A 23782-nucleotide genomic window follows, 5' to 3' on the forward strand; every position below is an offset into this window, starting at 1 on the left:
GAGGGAGAGGACAGAATATCTAAGCTAGAAGATCAGGTGGCAGATCTAATACAGTCCAACAAAGAGAAAGACAAACTAACAGAAAAGTATGAGTGGGAATTTCAAGATATTCGGGACACTATGAAAAGATCCAATAAAAGAATTCAGAGCATAGAAGGAGAAGAATTTCACTCCAAAGGCATAGTAGGCATCTTCAACAAAATCATAGAAGAAAATTTCCACCTAATTGGGAAAGAAGTGCCAATGCAGATACAGGAAGCCTTTAGAACCCCAGCCAGACAAAACCCAGGTAGAACCTCTCCTCACCATATTATAATCAAACTTCCAAACACACACATCAAAGAAAAAATATTGAAAGCAGTTAGACAGAAAATTAAAGTTACATATGAAAGCAAGCCCATCAGGATTACAGCAGATTATTCAACACAAACTTTTAAAACCAGAAGGGCTTAAAGTGATATATTCCAAGTTCTGAAAGATAACAACTGTCAACTAAGGTTACTTTATCCTGCAAAGTTATCCATTCAAATAGACAGAGAAATAAAGACATTCCATGACAAAAGCAGGTTAAAGGAGTATTTGAAGACAAAACCAGCTCTATAGAAATACTTGATAGAATCCTCCATGCTGAAGAAAAGGAAAAGCACACATATAAGGAACCTAGAAAAAACAAGCAATATTCAAATACTAGTTAACACAAGAGAGCACAGGTAGAACCGGAACCACAAAAAAAAAAAAAAAAAAGAAGGCAAACATAAACACACACCCTTCAATAATATCTCTTAATATCAACGGCCTCAATGCCCCAACGAAAAGACTTAGGTTTGCAGACTGGGTTAAAAAGCAGGATCCTACAATTTGTTATCTCCGAGAAACTCACCTTTCTACAAAGGATAGACATTATCTTAGGGTGAAAGGTTGGAAGATGGTGTTTCAAGCAAATGGGCCTAGGAAACAATCAGGAGTTGCTATCCTAATATCGGACAAGGTAGACTTTAGTTCATTGTTAGTCAAGAAAGATAAGGAAGGTCACTTTATATTGTTTAAGGGCACACTCCAACAGGAGGACATTACAATCCTAAACATATGTGCACCTAAGATTGGGGCTCCCAAATTCGTCAAACAAACACTATTAGAACTAAGGTCATAGATAACACCAAACACAGTGGTGGTGGGTGACTTTAACACCCCACTCTCATCAATTGACAGGTAATCGCAGGAAAAAATAAACAGAGAGGCATCTGGACTAAATGAGGTCATAGAAGGAATGGACCTAACAGATATCTACATGACATTTCATCCAAAGGCTGCAGAATATACATTCTTTTCAGCAGCAGATGGAACATTCTCTAAAATAGACCATATATTAGGACACAAAGCAAATCTTAACAAATTTAGGCAAATTGAAATAATTCCTTGCATTCTATCTGACCACAATGGAATTAAACTACAAATCATTAGCAAGAAAGGCTATAGAGCATACACAAATCATGGAAACTAAAAAATACACTACTAAATGATGAATGGGTCAATGAAGAAATCAAGAAGGAAATCAAAAATTTTATAGAGTCAAACGATAATGAGAACACAACATACAAAAATCTCTGGGACACAATGAAGGCAGTTCTAAGAGGTAAATTTATAGCCTTCGGTGCCTATATTAAGAAATTAGAAGCCGGGCGTGGTGTTGCATGCCTTTAATCCCAGCACTCGGGTTTGCAGAGGTAGGAGGATCGCCATGAGTTCAAGGCCACCCTGAGACTACAGAGTTAATTCCAGGTCAACCTGGACCAGAGTGAGACCCTACCTCAAAAAAGCAAAAAAAAAAAACAAAAAAAAAAAAAAAAAAAAGAAATTAGAAAGGTCGCAAATGAATGACCGAATGCTTCACCTTAAAGCCTTAGAAAAAGAAGAATAAGACAAACCAAAAATCAGTAGGTGGTAAGAAATAATAAAGATTAGGGCAGAAATTAATGAAATAGAAACAAAAGAAACAATCCAAAGAATTAATGAAACAAAGAGTTGGTTCTTTGAAAGGATAAACAAGATTGATAAACACTTAGCAAATCTGACCAAAAGAAAGAGACAAGAGACAAAAATTAATAAAATCAGAGATGAAAAAGGTAACATCACAACAGATTCCAGAGAAATTCAAAAAATCATAGGGACATACTATAAAAGCATATATTCCACAAAGTATGAAATTCTGAAAGAAATGGATGATTTCCTTGATTTATATGACCTACCTAAATTAAATCAAAATGAGAATAATCACTTAAATAGACCTATAACAAACATGGAGATCCGAACAGTTATCAATAATCTCCCAACTAAAAAAAGCCCAGGCCCGGATGGATTCACTGCTGAATTTTACCAGACCTTTAAGGAAGAGCTAAAACTATTGCTTCTTACGCTTTTCCAGGAAATAGAAAAAGAAGGAATTCTACCAAACTCCTTCCATGAGGCCAGAATCACCCTGATACCAAAACCAGGCAAAGTTAGAAGAAAAAAAAAAAAAAGAAAATTACAGACCAATCTCCCTTATGAACATAGATGCAAAAATTCTCAACAAAGTATTGGCAAACAGAATACAAGAGTATATCAAAAAGATCATTCATCCTGACCAAGTAGGCTTTATCCTAGAGATGCAGGGATGGCTCAACATACGCAAATCTATAAATGTAATACATAACATAAACGGGTTGATGGACAAAAATCACATGATCATCTCATTAGACACAGAGAAAGCATTTGACAAAATCCAACATCCCTTCATGATAAAAGTCCTACAGAGACTGGGAATAGAAGGAACATATCTCAATATAATAAAGGCTATTTAAGATAAGCCTACAGCCATTATATTACTAAATGGGGAAAAACTGGAAGCTTTTCCACTAAAATCAGGAAAAAGACAAGGGTGTCCACTGTCCCCACTTTTATTTAATATAGTTTTGGAAGTCTTAGCCATAGCAATAAGGCAAGAGACACACATAAAAGGGATACAAATTGGAAAAGAATAGATCAAGTTATCATTATTTGCAGATGACATGATGCTATACATAAAGGACCCTCAAGACTCTACTAGCAAACTGTTAGAGCTGATCAAAACCTACAGCCATGTAGCAGGATACAAAACAAATACACAGAAATCAGTAGCCTTCATATATCCTAACAACAAACACACAGAGGATGAAATCAGAGAATCACTCCCATTCACAATTGCATCACAAAACATAAAGTACCTTGGAATAAATCTAACCAAGGAAGTAAATAATCTCTACAATGAGAACTTTAAAACACTTATGTGAGAAATTGCAGAAGACACTAGAAAGTGGAGAAACATCCCTTGTTCTGGATTGGAAGAATCAATAATGTGAAAATGGCAATCTTACCTAAAGCAATCTACACATTTAATGCAATCCCTATCAAAATTCCAAAGGCTTTCTTCATGGAAATAGAAAAAACAATCCAAAAATTCATTTGGAATGACAAAAAACCTCAAATATCTAAAATAATACTGAGCAACAAAAATAAGGCTGGTGGTATCACCATACCTGATTTTAACCTATACTACTTAGCCATAGTAACAAAAACAGCATGGTACTGGCACAAAAACAGATATGTAGATCAGTGGAACAGAATAGAGGACCCAGATGTAAGCCCAAGTAGCTATAGCCACCTGATATTCGATAAAAATGCCAAAAATACTCATTGGAGAAGAGACAGCCTCTTCAGCAAATGGTGTTTTGAAATATATATATATATCTGCAGAAGGATGAGAATATATTCTTCTCTCTCGCCATGCACAAGAATTAAGTCCAAATGATTAAAGACCTTAACATCAGATCTGAAACTGCTAGAGGAAAAAGTAGGGGAAACCCTTCAATATAATGTTCTTGGCAAAGACTTTCTGAATACAACCCCAATGGCTCAGGCAATAAAACCAAAGATTAATACCTGGGACCTCATGAAATTACAAAGATTTTGCACTGCAAAGGACACTGATAAAAGCAAAGAGGCAACCTACAGAATGGGAAAAAATCTTCACCAGTTACATATCTGATAGAGGATTACTATCTAGGATATACAAAGAACTCAAAAAGTTAAATAATAAGGAATCAAACAAGCCAATCAAAAAATGGGCTATGGAGCTAAATAGAGCATTCTCAAAGGAAGAAATATGAATGGCACATAAGCATCTAAAAAAATGTTCTACGTCACTAGTCATCAGGGAAATGCAGATTAAACCTACATTGAGATTCCATCTCACTCCTGTAAGATTGGCCACCATCATGAAAACAAATGATCATAAATGTTGGTGGGCATGTGGAAAAAGAGGAACCCTTCTACACTGCTTTTGGGATGCAATCTCTTCCAGCCATTGTGGAAATCAGTGTGGAGGTTCCTAAAACAGCTAAAGATTGATCTACCATATGACCCAGCTATAGCACTCCTAGGCATATTTTCAAAGGACTCATCTCATTTCCTTAGAAGTACGTGCTCAACCATGTTTATTGCTGCTCGATGTATAATAGCTGGGAAATGGAACCAGCCTAGTTGTCCCTCAACTGATGAGTGGATAATGAAGATGTGGCACATTTATACAATGGAGTTCTACTCAGCGGGAAAGAAAAATGAAGTTATGAAATTTGCAGAAAAATGGATGGACCTGGAAAGGATTATACTAAGTGAGGTAACCCAGACCCAGAAAGCCAAGAGCCACATGTTCTCTCTCATATGTGGATCCTAGCTACAGATGATTGGGCTTCTGTATGAGAAGGAAAATACTTGGCAGCAGAGGCCAGTAAGTTAAAAAGGAGACATAAAGGGAAGAGAAAGGAAGAGAAGAGGATACTTAATAGGTTGATATTGTACATATGTAAGTACAATGATTGTAATGGGGAGGTAATATGATGGAGAATGGAATTTCAAATGGGAAAGTGTGGGGGTGGGGAGGGAGGGAATTACTATGGGATTTTTTTTATAATCATGGAAAATGTTAAGAAAAATTTTAAAAATAAAAAAATAATCTTCAATGAGATTTCACCTTACCCCTGTAAGGATAGCAAATATCAAAAAATTGAATGAAAATAAATGCTGGAGATGATATGGAATAATACGAACCCTCATACACTGCTGGGGGGAATGTAAGGTGGTACAAACACTTTGGAAAGCAATATGGAGGCTCCTACAAAGAACTGACTATAGAATCTCCAACAGACCCAGTTATTCCCTTACCAGGCATATATCCTAAAGGCTCCACACTTCAGCTCAGAGAGATTTCTCAACCATGTTTATAGCTGCTCAATTCATAATAGCCAAGAGCTGGAATCAATCCAGATGTCTATCACTAGATGAATGGTTAACTAAGATGTGGTATATCTACACAATGGAATTCTACACAGCAGTAAGAAAAAACAACAGAATGAAATTTGAAGAAAAATGGTCAAGCCTGGAACAGCTTATTCTCAGTGAACCTACTCAATCACAGAAAGGTAATAGCCACATAGTCTCACTCATCTACAGCTCCTAACCTGAATCTACCCATGTCACCAACAAACCTACCAAGCATCTCAAGGACTGGACCACAGAGAGGGTGGGGAGGGAGGGGAAGGTAAGGAAAGGAGAGGGGTACACAAAATTGGACCCAAAAGGCAATGGTACCATAAAACTCTACATCCCAAGAGACAGACCAAATGGCTGAACCTCCACCAGACCCTTAGAGGGAACACTGGATTCACAAGGCCCTGGAGAGTATATGAGGAAAAACTGTTCATTATCTGCTCATATTTCTGCTCCTCTCTCTCTCTCTCTCTCTCTCTCTCTCTCTCTCTCTCTCTCTATCTCTCTCTCTTTCTCTCTCCCTCCCTCTTCTCTCTCATCTCTCTGTCTCTTTTATATCACTTATCTTATTCTTCCTTCTCTTCTTTGTTGCTGATCTGTAACTCCCAGCAGAATCAGGCGGTAATCATCCACAATGAGATTTTTATCACAGAGACATACAGGGTTTCACAAAAGACAGATTTGTGTCAGAGTGCTTGAGGACCCACCATAAGTTAATGGTAAGACCCTACTGCTGAAGACACCATACACTGTTGGTATGTATCATGGAGTGATATGGCTGGAAGCTGGAAGAGAGTCAGTCCCAGAAATTTAGTGCATCTAGTGCTGGAAGATGCAGCATGAGCAACTGGGGTATAAAGACCAATATCTGTCCAAGAAATGCATGGTCTAACTTACTTAGCAGCAAACAACCTCGTGTGATGCTCATACAAGTGCAGTAGTGGCACACAGCCATGGGGGGAAACCAACTGCTCTCGATTTGGCTAACTGATCTGCTCAGTGGAATGGAACCCATAGCTGGAGCTGTGAAACAAGTCAAAACTGTATCCACAAAACAAGGCTTCTCTCCACTAAACTCTCTCTAAGTAACAATGGTTATCACATTTACTTGGTGCTAACTTCACTGTCTGTTGGAGAATCTGCTTCTCTTTTTCAGATAGACTTAGGTCCTAAGGAGAGAACCAACCCATTATACCTCAAAAGTTCCCCAGGTGAAACTAAGAATAATTGGGGAAACATGCAGGAATGCTGTTTTCTTGGCGAACTGGGAAGCAACACAACAGTGAAGGAAAAGACACAGAGAACAATCAACCCCCTCCAAACCAGATATCCAGAGACTCAGAGGCACCCAAGATCTCAACACAGAGGCAGATTTAATATGAACCCAACATGTCTCAGGGAAAATTGCAGAAGATGGGGCTGAAAGAATGTCAGAGCCACACGTTGGTCATGACATGCAGAGACATTTCCTCTTACCCAAACCGAAGGCTAACCCTACAATGCACAACCCATATACACCAACAAGGAGGGTCCCTGTGGATGGGGGGTGGACAGAGAGGAGGCTAACAATGGTACCAACTTGACTGTATTCACTGAGCCCAAAAATAAAATAAAATTTTTTAAAAGAATTAAAAATTGGAATATCTCGGCTTCAATTTCATTAAGCTAACATTATCTATCCCTACATCTTTTAAGTTTTTGTTTACAAAAGTGGTTAAGTAATGGTCCCAAAAGACAAAAAGTGTATTTCATAACTAGCAAATTTTACTTTATAAAAAGTCATTCTCTGAGAGAAATAATCCTATATAACTTCCAATGGATATCTGTAAGAACAGATAATATAATAAATACTGACTATTTCTTCAAGTGTGTAACTCATATAACCATGTAAGTTATAAACTTCCTGAGAAGAAAATTATGAATAACACAGATGGTTTAAGTTAGGACTATGCTTGTTTAAGATTTTATATAACATATATTTTATATATATGTGTATATATATATATATATATATATATATATATATATATATGTTTAAGATATTATATATAACCTAATCTATATTTTTCACAATAGTGAGAGCATGGGTGCATGTAAATGATTGATTTTTTTCTCTTTATTTCTTCAACGATGAGACACCAGAATCCATGTCCAATCAATCACAACACATTTACAATAATCATAGTAATGATTATAGGAATAGGAATGAAAGGGCTGGGCATTTGAGACATGTCTTCCTTTTATATATAGTTTTTGGATTGATCATTCTGAAATATGACACTGAAAGAAATGAAAAGGGAGTAACTTTATCCCAGTTTCAAAAATGATTTATCCCATCCTATTGTTGTGGCATATGCATTTAATCCCAGCACACAGGAGGCAGAGTTAGGTGGAACACTATGAGTCTGAGGCCACCCTGAGACTACATAGTGAATTGCAGGTCAGCCTGGGCAAGAGCAAGACTCTACTTTGAAAAACCAAAACCTTACCTCACAAAACCAAGACCCTACCTCAGAAAAACAAAACAAAAAGAAATCCCTCTTTTTATCAAAACAAATGCTTCATGTGAGAAATTTCTCTTCTATAATGATACAAGCAAGAAATTTTATAAAGTCATTAACATTTAAGAGCATCATTTCATTCATTCCTCCTTTTTGCTCTTAGCCAAGAAACTCTACTTTTCAAGTTTACATGTCACTTGCACTGTGTTCTTTCTTGCCTTTTGACTTTCATCTCTTTCCTTTCCCTTAACCTTGAGGACTCATGGATCCTGCTTCTATTCTCTCAGCACCTTTCATAAAAAGTGATGTCACAACTATAACTCTTGCTTCGTTAGGCTGGTCTTATAAGGATATGAACCACATTTTTTTATCTCACTAATGACACAGAGCCTGAAAAACTCACAGTGCTTTTTGTAACTATTTGTAAGATAAATGAATCAGTGATTCAGACATTTTAAAAAGTTATATCTGAATGTTGATATTTTGTACATAAAAGCAGTTCAAACCTTCAACAAGCACAGTTCTAAATGAATAGTGAAGAATAGAGTATGCAAAATTTGTATTAAAGAGCAATAATTTCTAATACATAAAGTACTTACAAAAATAAAGTTATTTTATTGAAGTAAAGGAAAAGTGATTTCCAAACAGAAATTTACTTTTCCATAAACCAGGTAGGAAGAAGCACATGTAGCAGTTTGAAGCTATGTAATGGAACCATTAAAATCAAGGAAGCAATACCAATGAAGGGAACTTATGACCAGGCTCTTTCATTTGTACACACTGTAAGGATGTTGTGGCTTGATCCAGTACAATTGTTGTCATTTCTCTTTGTATGTTGCTGACCTTAGAAGTCATCAACCAGCAAACAACCAGCAAGCCAGTATAGCCAGGTTAGTGAAGTGATCATTGAAAAACTTATCCATATTAGTTATTAAAAATTACAAAAATCAAAGCATATGCAAATAGTTAAATGAGATATTTCATCTATCTTCACATTTTATCCACATACAGAAATAAATCTAACCAGATATGTGTATTTGATCATTCATTCTTTTTATAAGTCCAGGCTCCTCTTAATGGATTGTCCTAGGCCACCTGAAAGGAGGTACTCATGATTCCCCAGTGCCTTTCAACTGGGAGGTAGACCAGGAGCCATTAATGTGGGTTAATGTTTATGTAAATTATTTTCTGTTATATTGTGTACATACAGCATGATGAAATGGAGTACAGTAAACCACCATTATATTTTTTTCCACTAACTTAAATCAAAGGCTCCTTAAGGAAAGTTTATAAGAATTGTGGCCACTCTCATGGGCAAAATGGGCTTCACTGGTCTAAGGTTTGTAAAAGTGGAAACCTTTAAGGAACAGCAAAGGCACAGAAGTGTGAGGGAGAGGATTTTTTTTTTCTGAAATACTAGTTGTTCTTTTAAAGTCTATATGCCAGAGTAGAGACCACTGTCTTATCCACTTTCTGCTTCAGGATTACATTTGTGACATTTCCAATATGAAGGTAATCCTATTCTAAATATCCTTTGAAGGAGACTTAAATGCTCTCATTTGTAACTTATGCCTGAGTTTGGACAACATTGATAATCTAATCATTCTTTGCAGAAATAACCTAAATCCCTCTTAGCCCACTAGGGATTTATTTCCTCTGTGTACTCCATAGAGGAGCAAGCTTGTCACCTCACTGCATACAGTCTCTCAAATACTTATTCAATAAGTCTCCAGTGTGAAGAAAGCTTGAGAGGGCTGTGGTAAGCTATAAAGCCAATCAGTGAGATTCCATTGAGGTCCATGCTTAAAGCGTGTTCCTAAAAGTGACTCTGGATTATCAGAGCCTGCACACTTATGAGCTATGGCTGAACATGTGAGGCTGTGTAGAATCATGTCATTGGAAGTTCTATGGACATATGGATAGGAAGCTTCCTTGTTTATGGAGTTGTCTGACTCATTGTAGGGCATATAAAATTCTTACCCCCTTCCCCAGACTGCTTACAGTAAATAATCAGTATCATGCATTCCCCAGGTACTAATATTCTTCATTTCATACTTCCCAGTGACCCGAAGTAGAATAGAACCACCACTGCTTGAGACCCACTTGCCAAGAACACTTAAGATTACACTAATCAATTAGGCCAGAATCAAAGAGTTCATATAATTATTCTAGGTGATGTGGTGTGAGTCAGTATTTGCTACATTTCAAATAGGCTTGTACTTTCTTTCCATATTCTAGTTCTGAGACAAGCCATAAAGAAGAAGCTGTCATAATAACAATCCCTTACACTCACTGATTATCTGCTTCCCCTCAGATTTTTCTGTTTGTCACACTGTATAAGCATATTGGGATTAAAAGTCATAAACTCATTCTTAATACGAAGAAAGTGAGGATTGGCGATATCAGCTAAACTCTTCATAGTTACTCAGGTGAAATATGAAAGAATCAAACACCTTGCTAACTCCAAATTGCTTGCTATTTTCAGTCTGCCACATATGTTTTCTTTAACTATAGATATTTATGTATATGGGTCCCATGAACAGAAGATAACATGGGTAGAAGACAATAATGTTGAAAACACAAAGAAAGGGCTAGAGACATGGCTTAGCAGTTAAGCACTTGACTGCTTGCCAAAGGACCCAGGTTTTATTTCCCATTGCCCACATAAAGCCAGGTGCACAAAGTAGCACGTGGGTCTAGAGTTCATTTGCAGCAGCTAGAGGCCCTGGCATGTCCATTCTCTCTCTCAAATAAATAAATACATAAATACTTTTTAAAACAACATGAAGAAAATCATTCAGATAAGTGAAAAATGAGGAGCGAAGATAGCCAAAAAAAAATCCTTAAAATAGCAGAGTTTTGGGGCTGGAGAGATGGCTTAGTGGTTAAGCACTTGCCTGTGAAGCTTAAGGACCCTGGTTCGAGGCTCGATTCCCCAGGATCTATGATAGCCAGATGGACAAGAGGGTGCACGCATCCGGTGTTTGTTTGCAGTGGCTGGAGGCCCTGACATGCCCATTCTCTCTCTCTCTCTCTCTCTCTATCTGCCTTTCTCTGTCTGTCTGTCATTCTCATTTATTTATTAATAAATGAAATAAACAAAAAAAACTTTACAAAAATAGAGTTTTAGCTGAACATGGTGGTGCATGTCTACAATTCCAGCCACCCATAGTGGAGGTGAAAAGATTGTGAGCTTCAGGCCAATCTGGACTACATGGTGTGATCTTATCTCAATAAATAAATAAATAACAAGGAGATTGGAGTCAGCAGAAGTAAAGGAGGTCTTTTCATGAGTATGTATCCTGGTAAACATTAATCTCTTCCTTAGTGAGGTAAAAATGTATAAGGCCACAGGCTGTGGGCCAAAGATAGGTATGTAATAACAAGAAATGTGTTTTTTTTAAATACTGGAATCATAACATTTCTTTTACTTAAAAAAAGACATTTGATTTCCAATGAGGAATTAATATACTAATTCTAAAATGTCATTAGGATGAATTCTAGTTTTATACTTTACTCCTATTTCTCATGAAAACTTTCATTTTAGGAGGCCAAATTCAGGAATCAAGGTATACACAGAATTGCCCAATGTTGTAAGTACATCAACATAAAATGTCCAAACTATCTTAGGGAAAACATAACTTTTTTTTTTTTTTTTTTGTTTTTCGAGGTAGGGTCTCACTCTGGTCCAGGCTGACCTGGAATTCACTCTGTCATCTCAGGGTGGCCTTGAACTCACGGTGATCCTCCTACCTCTGCCTCCCGAGTGCTGGGATTAAAGGCATGCGCCACCACGCCCGGCATTATAACTTTTAAAATTTTCTTTATGGATGAATTCTTCCAAGTGACTTATTGATTTATTTTTTAGTTTTTGGTTTTTCAAGGCAGGGTCTCACTCTAATTCAGGCTGACCTGGAATTCACTATGTGTTCACAGGGTGGCCTCAAACTCACAGTGTTCCTTTTACCTCTGCCTCCTGAGGGCTGGGGTTAAAGGCATGCACCAGCTCGCCTGGCTGAAAACTTGTTTTTTGTAAGATAGAAAGAGACAGAGAGAGAGAGAGTGGGAGAGAATATGGGTATACTAGGGCCTCCTGCCACTGCAAACAAATTCCAGATGCATGTACCACCCTGTGCATGTGGCCATATGTGTGTACTGGGGAAGTAAATCCAGGTCATCAGTCTATGCCAGCAAAGACCTTTAACCACTGAGTCATCTCTCTAGCACCCAAGTATCTTTTAGCTATTTAAATGTATTAAAACAAAGAGGAGATAAAAATCAGTACAAGTTTTCAAATTTAAAACTTTTACTTTGTTGCATGGCTACAAGGACTTCAACCCTTTGTGGCTGCTTATAAGAATAAAAGTAAGTAAATTATTGGCACAGTACAGATAAAACTGGGGCAAATATAATTTTCATTGAGTTATATGGAAGAAAATATGGATAATCTGTATTGATTAATCTGGCTAGGCAAAGACTCTGAGGATAGCAATAGTGATGAAGTTGTTGTGACTTTGTCTCTAAGTCCTATACTCCTCCCAAGAAGAAGGCTGTTGAGTCTTTGTGCACAGCAGTTAACTACTGAAGGCCAAGTCTATGATAGGAATCAATACCAATCAAGAAAGTACTATAGAGTCTGTGATAAAAGGCTCTACCAATAAAGCAAGACCTATTTGAAAATGACAGTAATAGTGCCATAGGAGAACTTGAGAATGGGAAGAGCTAAAAGAAATAGGAATGGGAAGAGAGTTTTCATAAGAACCAGTTTATGGAGGACACAAACACAAGGAGTACAATATGGATATTTGTTTTGGAGTTAAGGTCTCACTCTAGTCCAGACTGATTTGGAACTCGGCCTTTGAGTGTTAGGTTTATAGGCATGAACCACCACACCCAGCTCTGTATATTTGCTAAAGCAAAAACTCACACCACCCGAAGAGTTGCTATTCATATTCACTTCATTAATATGAGAAGAAGTGAATGGATATCAAGAAATGGAACAAAACTAAAATGGAGATGTTTGAACAAGAATCATATTGTCAGTATTTTCAGGAAGAAAAAAAACTTGTTTGGAACATATATCTCTGATATATGTCTTGCCTGGATAACATTCACAATGTGACATACTTATGAAGGAATTTTTTAGACTTTCCACCTTGGCCAGATAAAAAACCTTCAGAAAGTTGGCAAGGTATAGATGGGGAACCAGACCAATACCCAGTAGCCATTATGTCATATTATGTTGTCAACACACAGCAGAACCTGTGGTGTCCATAGAACAATAAATTATACTAACACGGATGCTCATGTCTCATTTTCGAGATTATAAGTAGCAGGATTGGCTTTACAAATAATGCATTATGTCCAGGGGCAGGATGGCGCATATGAGTCAAATATTTTGGCCAAATGCATTTTTGCAGTGGTATCCCTTAATCCCTGTTTTATTACATCCTTCAGTACTTCCTTTTCCTCTAACAGATTAAAAAAATTTAAGACTTTCTAATGCTGAACCTCATATCATTTATTCCATGCAGAGTTTAAGGCTGTCACCCCAAGCTCTATTCTTAATTAATAACAATGACTGATTTTTGTCCTATTGTATTTTAGATCATTCGCAAATTCCTCTATGTTTCTTTAATTTCCTACAGGTGGAACATGTTAGGTTCACCTTTCCTTACAAACCTTGTTTTCTAAACACTTTATCTATTTTGTTTTTCTGCATTCCCTTCATTTGTCATTGTCCATTCATAAGATCCCCATGTACAAGAAGTCCTCTAGAGGACATTTTTATCAGCATCCAGAAAGTGCAAGTACAGAGGATTGTTTTATTATTATTCATTGCAGTTTTTCTGTTTGAAAAACTGAAGATATGTGCACAGATCCTTTGAACTAAAAATCTATAATGCATCTAGCTCAATATGTAACACATAAGCAACAAATGCTTTGTTGTTATGAAGCAGTGTCTCATGTAGACCAGGCTGTCCCAGTACTCCTGATCAGTCTGCTTTAGCTGGTACTAAAGGCATGCACCATCAAGCCCCATATCCTGCCACAAGTGTTCTTTTAATAATTTTATTTTAACTGATATTTGAGAGAGGAGCATGATCATCATCATACTTCTGACTCCTTGGAGATATATAAGCACTAACCAAATCTTTACTGCTTGCATTCAATACCATTAAGAAAAAAATAGCTACCATATAACAACATTCATTTTTGGTCAGTAGCATTATTTATTTAATAGGTCACTCTTTGGTTCTTTCTCCTACTCATTGACAATGCATTCATTTTTGTTTATATTTAGAATAAAAAGAATGTCAAGACATTGAAAATTAATTGAGATTTTCACATTAAATGAACTCACTAGAGAAGAAAAAAGATTATTATCTCATTTTCCTATGATCTTTTCTCTAAGAAAGTGGCTTTGTATACCTTCCCATCCACATATGAATGAATTCCTCCTGTATATACCTCTCCTGATGGCTACTACCATTCAGCCCTTCATCAATAAGATTGGGAAAGGATTCTGCTGATAGTTTCTGCGACTAGAACAGTCAGACAGTGACAAGACATATGCTTATGTGTTTTCATCCCAGGCCTCCTGTCCCCATCCCAAGTTATAGCTATCAGTTTGTCGGGGATAAGAAGAAAAAGAGGGATGCAGGGAAGAATAATAAATGGAATCACATGTATGGCCAAATATATCTATGACTCTTGACCTGATTTGAAGATAGCTTCTTTAAAATGTTGTTAAATTGGTGATCCTTCCTAAAGAGGAAAAGATTTTGTGATCTTGAAATTATAGTCTATGTAAGAAGCAGACTAAAGGAGAGAAATTAATTTTATTGTTACTTCATAAGACAGAACCTACTGGAAGCAAGCACATTTTAATGCAGATAATGGACATCTACTAATTGGAGGTGGTTACAAGTGAAACATTTTCCAGAGCCAGTAAGTTCTCTTCTAGTAGCAGCATTTAAGCCAGATCTAAATGAGACTCATTATTGGAAAGTATAGATAAAATTTACAGATCATATTGGCAACTAGGTGAAACTGATAGTTTCTGAATGTCATCACTCAGTCCTCATGTTACCTGGGTACCTTGTGAAAATATGTATTCTGAATCTTCAGTTCTTTACTCACAGTCTGCAGTTGAGGCTGGGAGAACTGGTAAAATGGGCCCTTGGTAAATCTCTGACATAGCCAAGTTTTCATCTCACCCCTAAGGTGGAATAGCATCTGACCTGTCCTTTAACCCAGAGCTTTTATTAAGGTTGACTATAAAACTAAGAGACAAACATGTCTACATTCTATGTGACTACTGCTTTCTGTTTATTTTTAGTACTTTTGAGACAAGGTCTCATTCTTTCGACCAGGAAGGCCTGGAACTTACTATGTAGACCAGGCTGGCGATGAATTTATGGTAATTCTCTGCTTCAGGACCCTGAAGGTTGGCATGACAGATGTGTACCTTCATGCCTGGTTAGATTTGATTATTGTTAGGCCAACTATTTGGTTTCTAAAACTCCTTTGTTAAGTAACTGCATTTAGTCACATGGAGACAAATTACTTCTTTAAGATACATGTGTGAAATGTTAAAAGATTTGTAATTTCCTAATGAAAATGTTAATTCTTGAAAACTGGAGATGTTTGGCATCATTTTAGAATGTGAACTCTTAGGACAGGGTCTGAATCTTGTAGGAACAGCACCATACCTAAGTAATTTCATCATATTTTGTCTAATGTGCAGTACAGATTTGTTCTAATAAGTACATAGTGAATTCATTAAAAAACAAGTTAATTAAAATAAAAACTTCTGTTAAATCTGCTATTTCCCTGGATGACTTCTGAAGGAAACCTGCCAATTTTCAAAATGATCTTACCCTTACATAGTGAAATAAAGGTGGATTTGATAAAAATTATTCATTCAAACCTGTCGTGATGCTCACACAAGTGCACTAGTGGTGCACAGCCATGGTGGGAAACCAACTGCTCGTGATTTGGCAAACTGATGCACTCTGTGGAACAGAACCCATAGCTAGAGCTGGGAAACAAGTCAGAACCAGGTCCAAAAATGAGCCTGCTCTACATTATCAAGCTACCACAAATTATGGGCTACAAAAGGGCCTACACCTATTAAATTATCTCTAAAAAAAATAATGATTATCCCATTTATCTGGTGCTAATTTACTCTCCATCAGAGAATCTGCTTTTTTTTTTTCAGATAGATGCAGATCCTAAGGAGAGAACCACCCCATCATACCTCAAAAGAGCCCCAGCTGAAACTAAGAATAATTGGTGAAACAAGCAAGGGTTCTGTTTTCGTGGTGAACCTGGTGCCAGCACAAGGGTGAAGGAGATCAACACAAACAATCAACTTCTACAAAATCAGATATCCAGAGACACAAAGGCTCCCAAGACCTCATCATTGAAGCAGACCTAAAATGAACCCAACATGGCTCAGGGAAAGAATGTCAGAACCATGATACACAGAGACATTTCTTCCTACCCATAACTGAAGGCTAACCCCACAATGCATGACCCATATACACCAACAAGGAGGGGTGATGGGGGGGAGGCAGAGAGGAGGCTAACAATGGTATCAACCTGACTATATTCACTGAGTACAAAACTAACTTTAAAAAATTATTCATTCCATTTTGCAAAAAACAACAACATGAAGGTATAAAAAAACACATTGTGGTTACTCAACCTCTTGATTGATTTATATTCCATATCCTTTTATGTTAGGTTTGAGGGAGCTATATAAACTATCCAAGGCATAGGGAAATATCATCTATTTTTTAAACTTTAACCAGAAGGTCAAAGTGCCACTTAAAAAGGTAATACAAATCTCACTCTTTGAATAGGTTGTCTGCCTGGCTTTATTGTAAACAACAACAACAAAAAAAAAAATCAACAAATTCATACATTCAAATTTTTATTCAATAATATAATTCACAGGTGTAGATGTACTGGTTTGACATTTGGCTTCTTTTTATGAAGACCAGAAAATCCTATAAAGATTCTAGATAAAATGTCTGAAGCACTGCAAAGCTTTTAAAAGAAAAAAGACGTGCACATTAGAAGATAGCCCATAAATTCTTGACCTTTTATCTTCCCTGAAAGGATCATTTAAATTCACTTACTCCTCATGGTTCACAGAAGTATAAAAATGTACAAGGAAAAACATGAATACTTTTATCAGTGAGATACAGAAAAGAGCATGAAGGATGACCACAGGTTCCTTTAAAGAGAGAGGGGAGCCTATGTTTCATATCTTCGACATGGCTGCTTCTAGGAAAAAGGGTGAATGGAAGAAAACATTAGTGTAAGATTTCTAAGATCTACTCCTTCACAGACTTTAGAAATGGAAAGGATATCTGACACATGTGTCCTGTAGGCTTCATACAAAATACAAAAGAAGAAATAATGGTATCAATAATCATTGTGTTGACTTCCTACTCCTATGCTGAGTGCCTGCCAAGAGAAATTTATGAACATTGTCTAGGCATTGTTCAGTATTCTTTTTCAATAGAATGAAGATGTCAACATACTTTCACACTATCAACTAAAGTTTTCAATCTAGAAATGTTGGTTGGAAATAAGCTAGTTTACTTTGGCCTTGGATCTCCATAATATAGGACAATGACAACTTTTCTTCAAAGAATTAGAGTCTGAAGATGAAAGACAGTACTGAAGTTGTAACAATATTTAAACAAATTTACACAATATCTTTAAATCCATCTTTCAATTTCCCTGTTGCATTATAGAGTTTGATCATTGAAGCTAATAGATCATATAAATCTAGTAACCTCCACATAGAAATTGTAAATCCTTTAGTAATAACATTAAGCTTGTTCATTCTAGAAACAATATACTTTTCTGAAAAATCCTCTCTCATAATTTTTTCTGTATGCTATAAGCTGATACTGTCTGAAAACACTAAAAGTACAGTTATTTTTATTTAAGAATTAAAGTATAATTTAAATATTATATAGTGTCCTAAATCTGATTTTTGTCTTCAAATATAGTCATCTGTGACACTAAGTTCCAATCAAGATTTATAGAATTTCCTTCATTCACCCCAAACACTCTTCTGTCAATCCCCTATCTATTCCACTGAACATTTATGGCAAGTACAAATCTGTTTTCTTTCACTACATATTAGTGTTGCCTGCTCTACGACCTCATACAAACATAACTATGTTATTGTGGGTGTGGCTGTTTTGTTTGTTCATTTGCTTTGCTAAACATGTTTCTAAAATTTATCTGTGTTGTTATATATGTGTATATATGTAGTGTATATATAAAACAGCATATATAATCACTAATTCTTTGCTCATTACCATTAAGTATACTCCATTGTAATGAGATGTTTTCTATATTTTACGTAATTTTATTTTCTTGAAAAAAATATTCCAAATAATTTCAAAGCTTGCATGTACTACATTTTATTTTCACATTTTCATTATTGTTATTTCCATACAAGTACAATATATGTTAAAATATATAATTTATTCCAAGACATATTTAGTGAATGTACTAGCCACACTTTCTATAATTGGTGAACTTAAAGGAAAATGGCATACATATAAATCACAGGTATCTCATGTGTTTCCATAAGGCCTACCATATTTCTCACTAGAAAAAGCTGGCTCTTGCCTTTTCATATTTCCATTCCTTTTGTACTTCCCTGAGTTTTACTATAGCACTAAAAAGGAAGAGTATTCATAACATTAGAATAATAGTAATTTAGGAATCTGCTAACTCACTTCAGATATTTTTTGTTATTCTTGACACATCTAATCTATATCCTCATGATATTAACTCTAGATAGCTATATGGTCAACTATATTTGGTTATCTTGGAGTAAATCTTAAGATGAGGGATTAAGGAGTTATTCATGCTTTCTTTTTCACCATTGTCTTGGATTTAAACTCCTGTCTATGGAAATCCTAACACTTTATTTAAGTAAAAATATTACTAGTGGCCTCTCAGAAAAGTAGTAGATTAAACTTTGGTGATTGCTTACAGAACAGCTAGAAATATTTACTGAATAATCATTCTAAATGGAGTTCTTACTACATAAGCCAATAGAATAGAATAGAAAATGGTTTATGGGGCTGGAGAGATGGCCTAGCAGTTAAGTGCTTGCCTATGAAGCCTAAGGACCCTGGTTAGAGGCTCGATTCCCCAGGACCCACATTAGCCAGATGCACAAGGGGGCAAGCATCTGGAATTTGGAATCTGGAAGCCCTGGCATGCCCATTCTCTCTCTCTCTCTCTCTCTCTCTCTCTCTCTCTCTCTCTCTCTGCCTCTATCTCTGTTTGTCACTCTCAAATAAATAAATAAAAATAAACCAAAAAAGTTTTTAAAAAAGAAAATGGTTTATGGATTCCTCCAAGATTTTAAATCTTGTAGGTTCACATAACTGTAAAATGATAAATCAGGAGCTGGGGTGATGGGTCAGTCAGTTAAGCACTTGTTACAAAAGCCCAAAAGCCTAAGTTCAGATGTCCAACACCCAAGTATGAATGCTGGATATGGGGCCACACACTTATAATTCCAGTACTGGGGTGGCAGAGAAAGACGCATCCCTGGGACAAGCTGGATAGCTAAAATTGCCAAATCTTTGAGGTCTGGGTGCAAGTGAAAGACCCTGTCTCTACAAATAAAGTACAGACCAATTGAGAAATACACTGAACTTCTACCACTGACCTCCACATGCATACTTTGTACACCCATCAACACATGTAAAAGAGGTATGCAAGGCTACACTAATCATATGGAAATTAATAAGAGTACAAAGCTTTGACCGCTTGCTTGCAAAGCTCTTTATTTATTTATTTAACAGAGAGAGAGGGAGAGACGGAGAGAAAAGAATGTATGCGCCAGGGCCTCCACCCACTACAAATGAACTCCAGACACGTGCACCCCCTTGTACATCTGGCTAAGATGGGTCCTGGGGAACTGAACATGGTTCCTTTGCATTGCAGGCAAATGCCTTAACCACTAAGCAGTCCCTCTAGCACACTTGCAAAGCTCTTTAGGATGATGACTTTGACTTTCTTACAATATCCCTTTCAATTCATAAGCTCATATTTTACCATTAGTTCATTTTAAAAGATTTTTGTATCCTTAACTCTATGACTTAAGCAAATGCTGATCCTCCTCCCTGGGACTCCTTTCCACTTGACTAATGTTTAATATTTTTGGACTCTATATAGACTTCATGTTATAACAGAAGATGCATTAGAAGCCCTAGGTCTCCATTAGGCAGCACTTAGGTACTTGAATAGCCTCCATCTGGTTGCTATTTTACTTCACTTTTGTAACATTCTCCACTAATTGTGAAGTATAAATCAAAAGATTATGCACATCTCAACTCTTGCTGATTTTCAGGGTTTACTGGACTTGGCAAACAACAGGTACTTGAAAAATATTTATGAAAGTATCAAGTGCAGAAACTATTGAAGACATGTGATTATTTAACTAAGATGAACTAAAACAAGCTTCCTGAAATAGATGAGCCTTGACCTCAATTTATGAAGAAAATGAAATCTACTGATTGGCAGAGACCAAATTGATATGCAAAGATATGGAAAAAGTTCAATGTTTGAGGTTACCCTGAAACTACATTGTAAATTCCAGGTCAGTCTGGGCTAGAGTAAAACCCTACCTCAAAAAAATCACACACACACAAATGTACAAAAGTATTATTCCAAGAAAAGGGCAAAGATGCCCTTGACCCAAAGACTATGCTTTATATAACAAACTAATGAGAAACAATGTTGAAAAAGTAAAATCCAGTGATAACATAGAGACAGGGAAAGCAGCAATGATTCCCAGGGGCCAGGGTAGACGAGGATGAAGAAAAAAAGCACAAAGCATGGAGAAAGTTTAAAGCAGTGCAGTCCCTCAGCAATAGATGGCAATGGTGCATCATGTCTAAACTCCAAACACACAACCAGCTAATGTGGACTTTGGACTCGTCAGAATAACAATGTCACTGGAGGCTCACCAAGTAATAATGGAGCAGTTTAGAAGGGAATGCTGATAATATGGATGTTCTGCATGTGAGAGAAAAAGGTCATAGGATATTGTGACTTTCTTCTCATTTTACTGTGTACCTAAAATTGTCCTAAAATATCTAGAGGGCTGGAAACATGGCTTAGTGGTTAAGCACTTGCCTGTGAATCCTAAGGACCCTGGTTTGAGGCTCAATTCCCAGGACCCACATTGGCTAGATGCATAAGGGGCACATGGATCTGGAGTTTGTTTGCAGTGGCTAGAGGCCCTGGTATGCCCATTCTCTCTCTCTTTCTACCTCTTTCTCTCTCTGCCTGTCATGCTCAAATAAATAAATAAATAAACAATTTTTTTAAAGTCTTGAGACTGGAAAACATCATACTGAGGGACCCTAGACTCAGAAACAAACACCACATGTTCTCTCATACAGATCCAAGCTTTGATTTCTAGAGTAGTGAATGTAAGTCAAAATGAGTGTCTGGGCAGGCCATGATACTGTGGAGGGGAGAGTTTATGCAGATAGCAGAACCCACTGGGAATAAAAGTAGAGGGGGCAATAGTAGGAGGGGAAGGTTTAAGCAGAGACAGGGTTGAGAGGGAGGGATGGGCATGGTGAGATGATGAATCAAAACCAAGGACATGCAAATAAATCATATGGAAACTACCTATTGGTAAACAAACCTTTTAAATAAAAGTATATATTTATTGTATTGATTTATTTGATAAATTAGATAGAGAGAACAGAGACAGACAGAGAGAATGGGCACTCCATAGCCTTTAGCCATTGCAAACAAGTTGTAGATGCTTGTGTCCCTTTGCACATATGGCTTTACATGACTGGGGTAATCAAACATGTGTCATTAAGCTTTGCAGATAAGCGCCTTAACCACTAAGGCATCTCTCCAACCCAATATATGCAGTTTTAATAGTGTTTAAAAAAAAAAAAAAAGTCTTCCACATGGGTGGATAACACTGCTTCCAGAAGCCATGGAATATTAATAAAAAATCTCAGTGTTAGGGATGAGATATCACCCAATGAGTCATTGATAATCAAGGCCACAGAAGCTCCTTAAACAATACTAGGTATTGCCATTAATCTTGATTGCCCACCAAAACTATATGGTAAGCCACTCTTACTGAACACACCACACATTTTTGAAACTTAACATAAAGAAACTAAGCTGGACCTGAGCTAGCTGATCTGGAGTGAGTAGGTTGGACCCATTTCTGTCCCCTCTCACTGCCCAGGTCTGAGTTCCCTGTGTGGTCAGTGTGTGGGCAGCCACAGTGATCTGGAGTGAGTAGGCCAGACCCATTTCTGGTCCCCATTCATCACCCCAATCTGAGTTCCTTGCATGTCAATGTATGGGATGGCATGGCCCTCTGGAGTGAGTAGACCAGAACCCTGTATCAGGGCTCCTCCCACCTCTCCAGTCTAGGATCCCTGCACTGGTCCATGTCCTGGAGGACTCAACACAAAGCAGGCCAGATCCCTGTTTCCTTATTCCTCCTAGACCCCTGGTCCTGGTAGATTGCATTGTGCCTTGCTTGGGGAAGCCTGGCCCTTGTGTGAGCTATGGAATCAGGTCTTTTGCTCTGGTATCTTGACTGGCTACTGAGTACCAACATTCCTGTTCACCTGAGTCAGAGGGTAAATGGGTCAAAGAACACAAGGTTGCTTCCTCCTCAATGAAATAGTCTACCTAAAATAGGTAGACAACAATGCAAAAAAAAAAAGCCAATTAAAGTAAGAAAACTGGGAGATCTCCACCAAGGATTCCTAGTCCTATTACAGAAGCCTCCAATGAAACCATAGAAAAAACAACATAAATTCATTCCCAAAATTAAAACACCACAACAAAGGAGACCCTGATTAAAAAAAAAAAAAATCTCTGAACATGAAGCAAACTATCAAAGAATGAACTATTGTATCAATGCAATTGAACAGAGTCATATAGAGTATGAAGCTTTGGACAGTAGGCTTAACTTGATGGAAGAAAATGTTACAATCCTACAAGGAGATAGGAATAAATTGAAGTTAAGTCAAGAAACAGAAGTGGGCTGGAGAGATGGCTTAGTGGTTAAGCGCTTGCCTGTGAAGCCTAAGGACCCCAGTTCGAGGCTCGGTTCCCCAGGTCCCATGTTAGCCAGATGCACAAGGGGGCGCACGCGTCTGGAGTTCGTTTGCAGAGGCTGGAAGCCCTGGTGTGCCCATTCTCTCTCTCTCCCTCTATGTGTCTTTCTCTCTGTGTCTGTCGCTCTCAAATAAATAAAGAAATAAATTAAAAAATGTTTTACAAAAAAAAAGAAACAGAAGTCTTCAACAACCCATTAATAAAGCTTAATGAAGACTTGATCAAATGCAAGAATGAACTACAAGAAGCATCAAGAAAATAAGAATTCAAATTGAAATCATACCTCAAAAAAGAGATAGATATTATATAAAACAACATAACAGAAAACAAAAATCAAATAGAATTTATGAAAACCTCTCTATAACCACTCACTCACCAGCAGAGTTACTCATGAGAAAGATAGAACATCTGACCTGGAAAATAGGACAGAACAAATTGAACTGGAGGCTAAAAATTTTGCCAAGTTCAAAGAAATCAAGTGCAAAGTGTTTGAGGGAACTATGGTACACTCTAAAACAACCAAACATCCAGATCATGGACATACCAGAAGGACAGGAAATCCAAACCAGAGGCATAAAAATCATGCGCAACAAAATTATTGAAGAAAATTTCCGAATCTTGCAAAACAGAGGTCTATCTGGATACAAGAAGCCAACTGAAAACCAAACAAGAAGGGCGAAAGAAGAAACTCTCCAAGACACATTGTAGTTAAAACATTTAACAAAGAAAACAAAGACAGAGAGAGTTAAAAGTAGCAAGAGTGAAGCAAT

The sequence above is a fragment of the Jaculus jaculus genome, chromosome 10, assembly GCF_020740685.1.
Source record: "Jaculus jaculus isolate mJacJac1 chromosome 10, mJacJac1.mat.Y.cur, whole genome shotgun sequence".
Lineage (NCBI taxonomy): Eukaryota > Metazoa > Chordata > Mammalia > Rodentia > Dipodidae > Jaculus > Jaculus jaculus.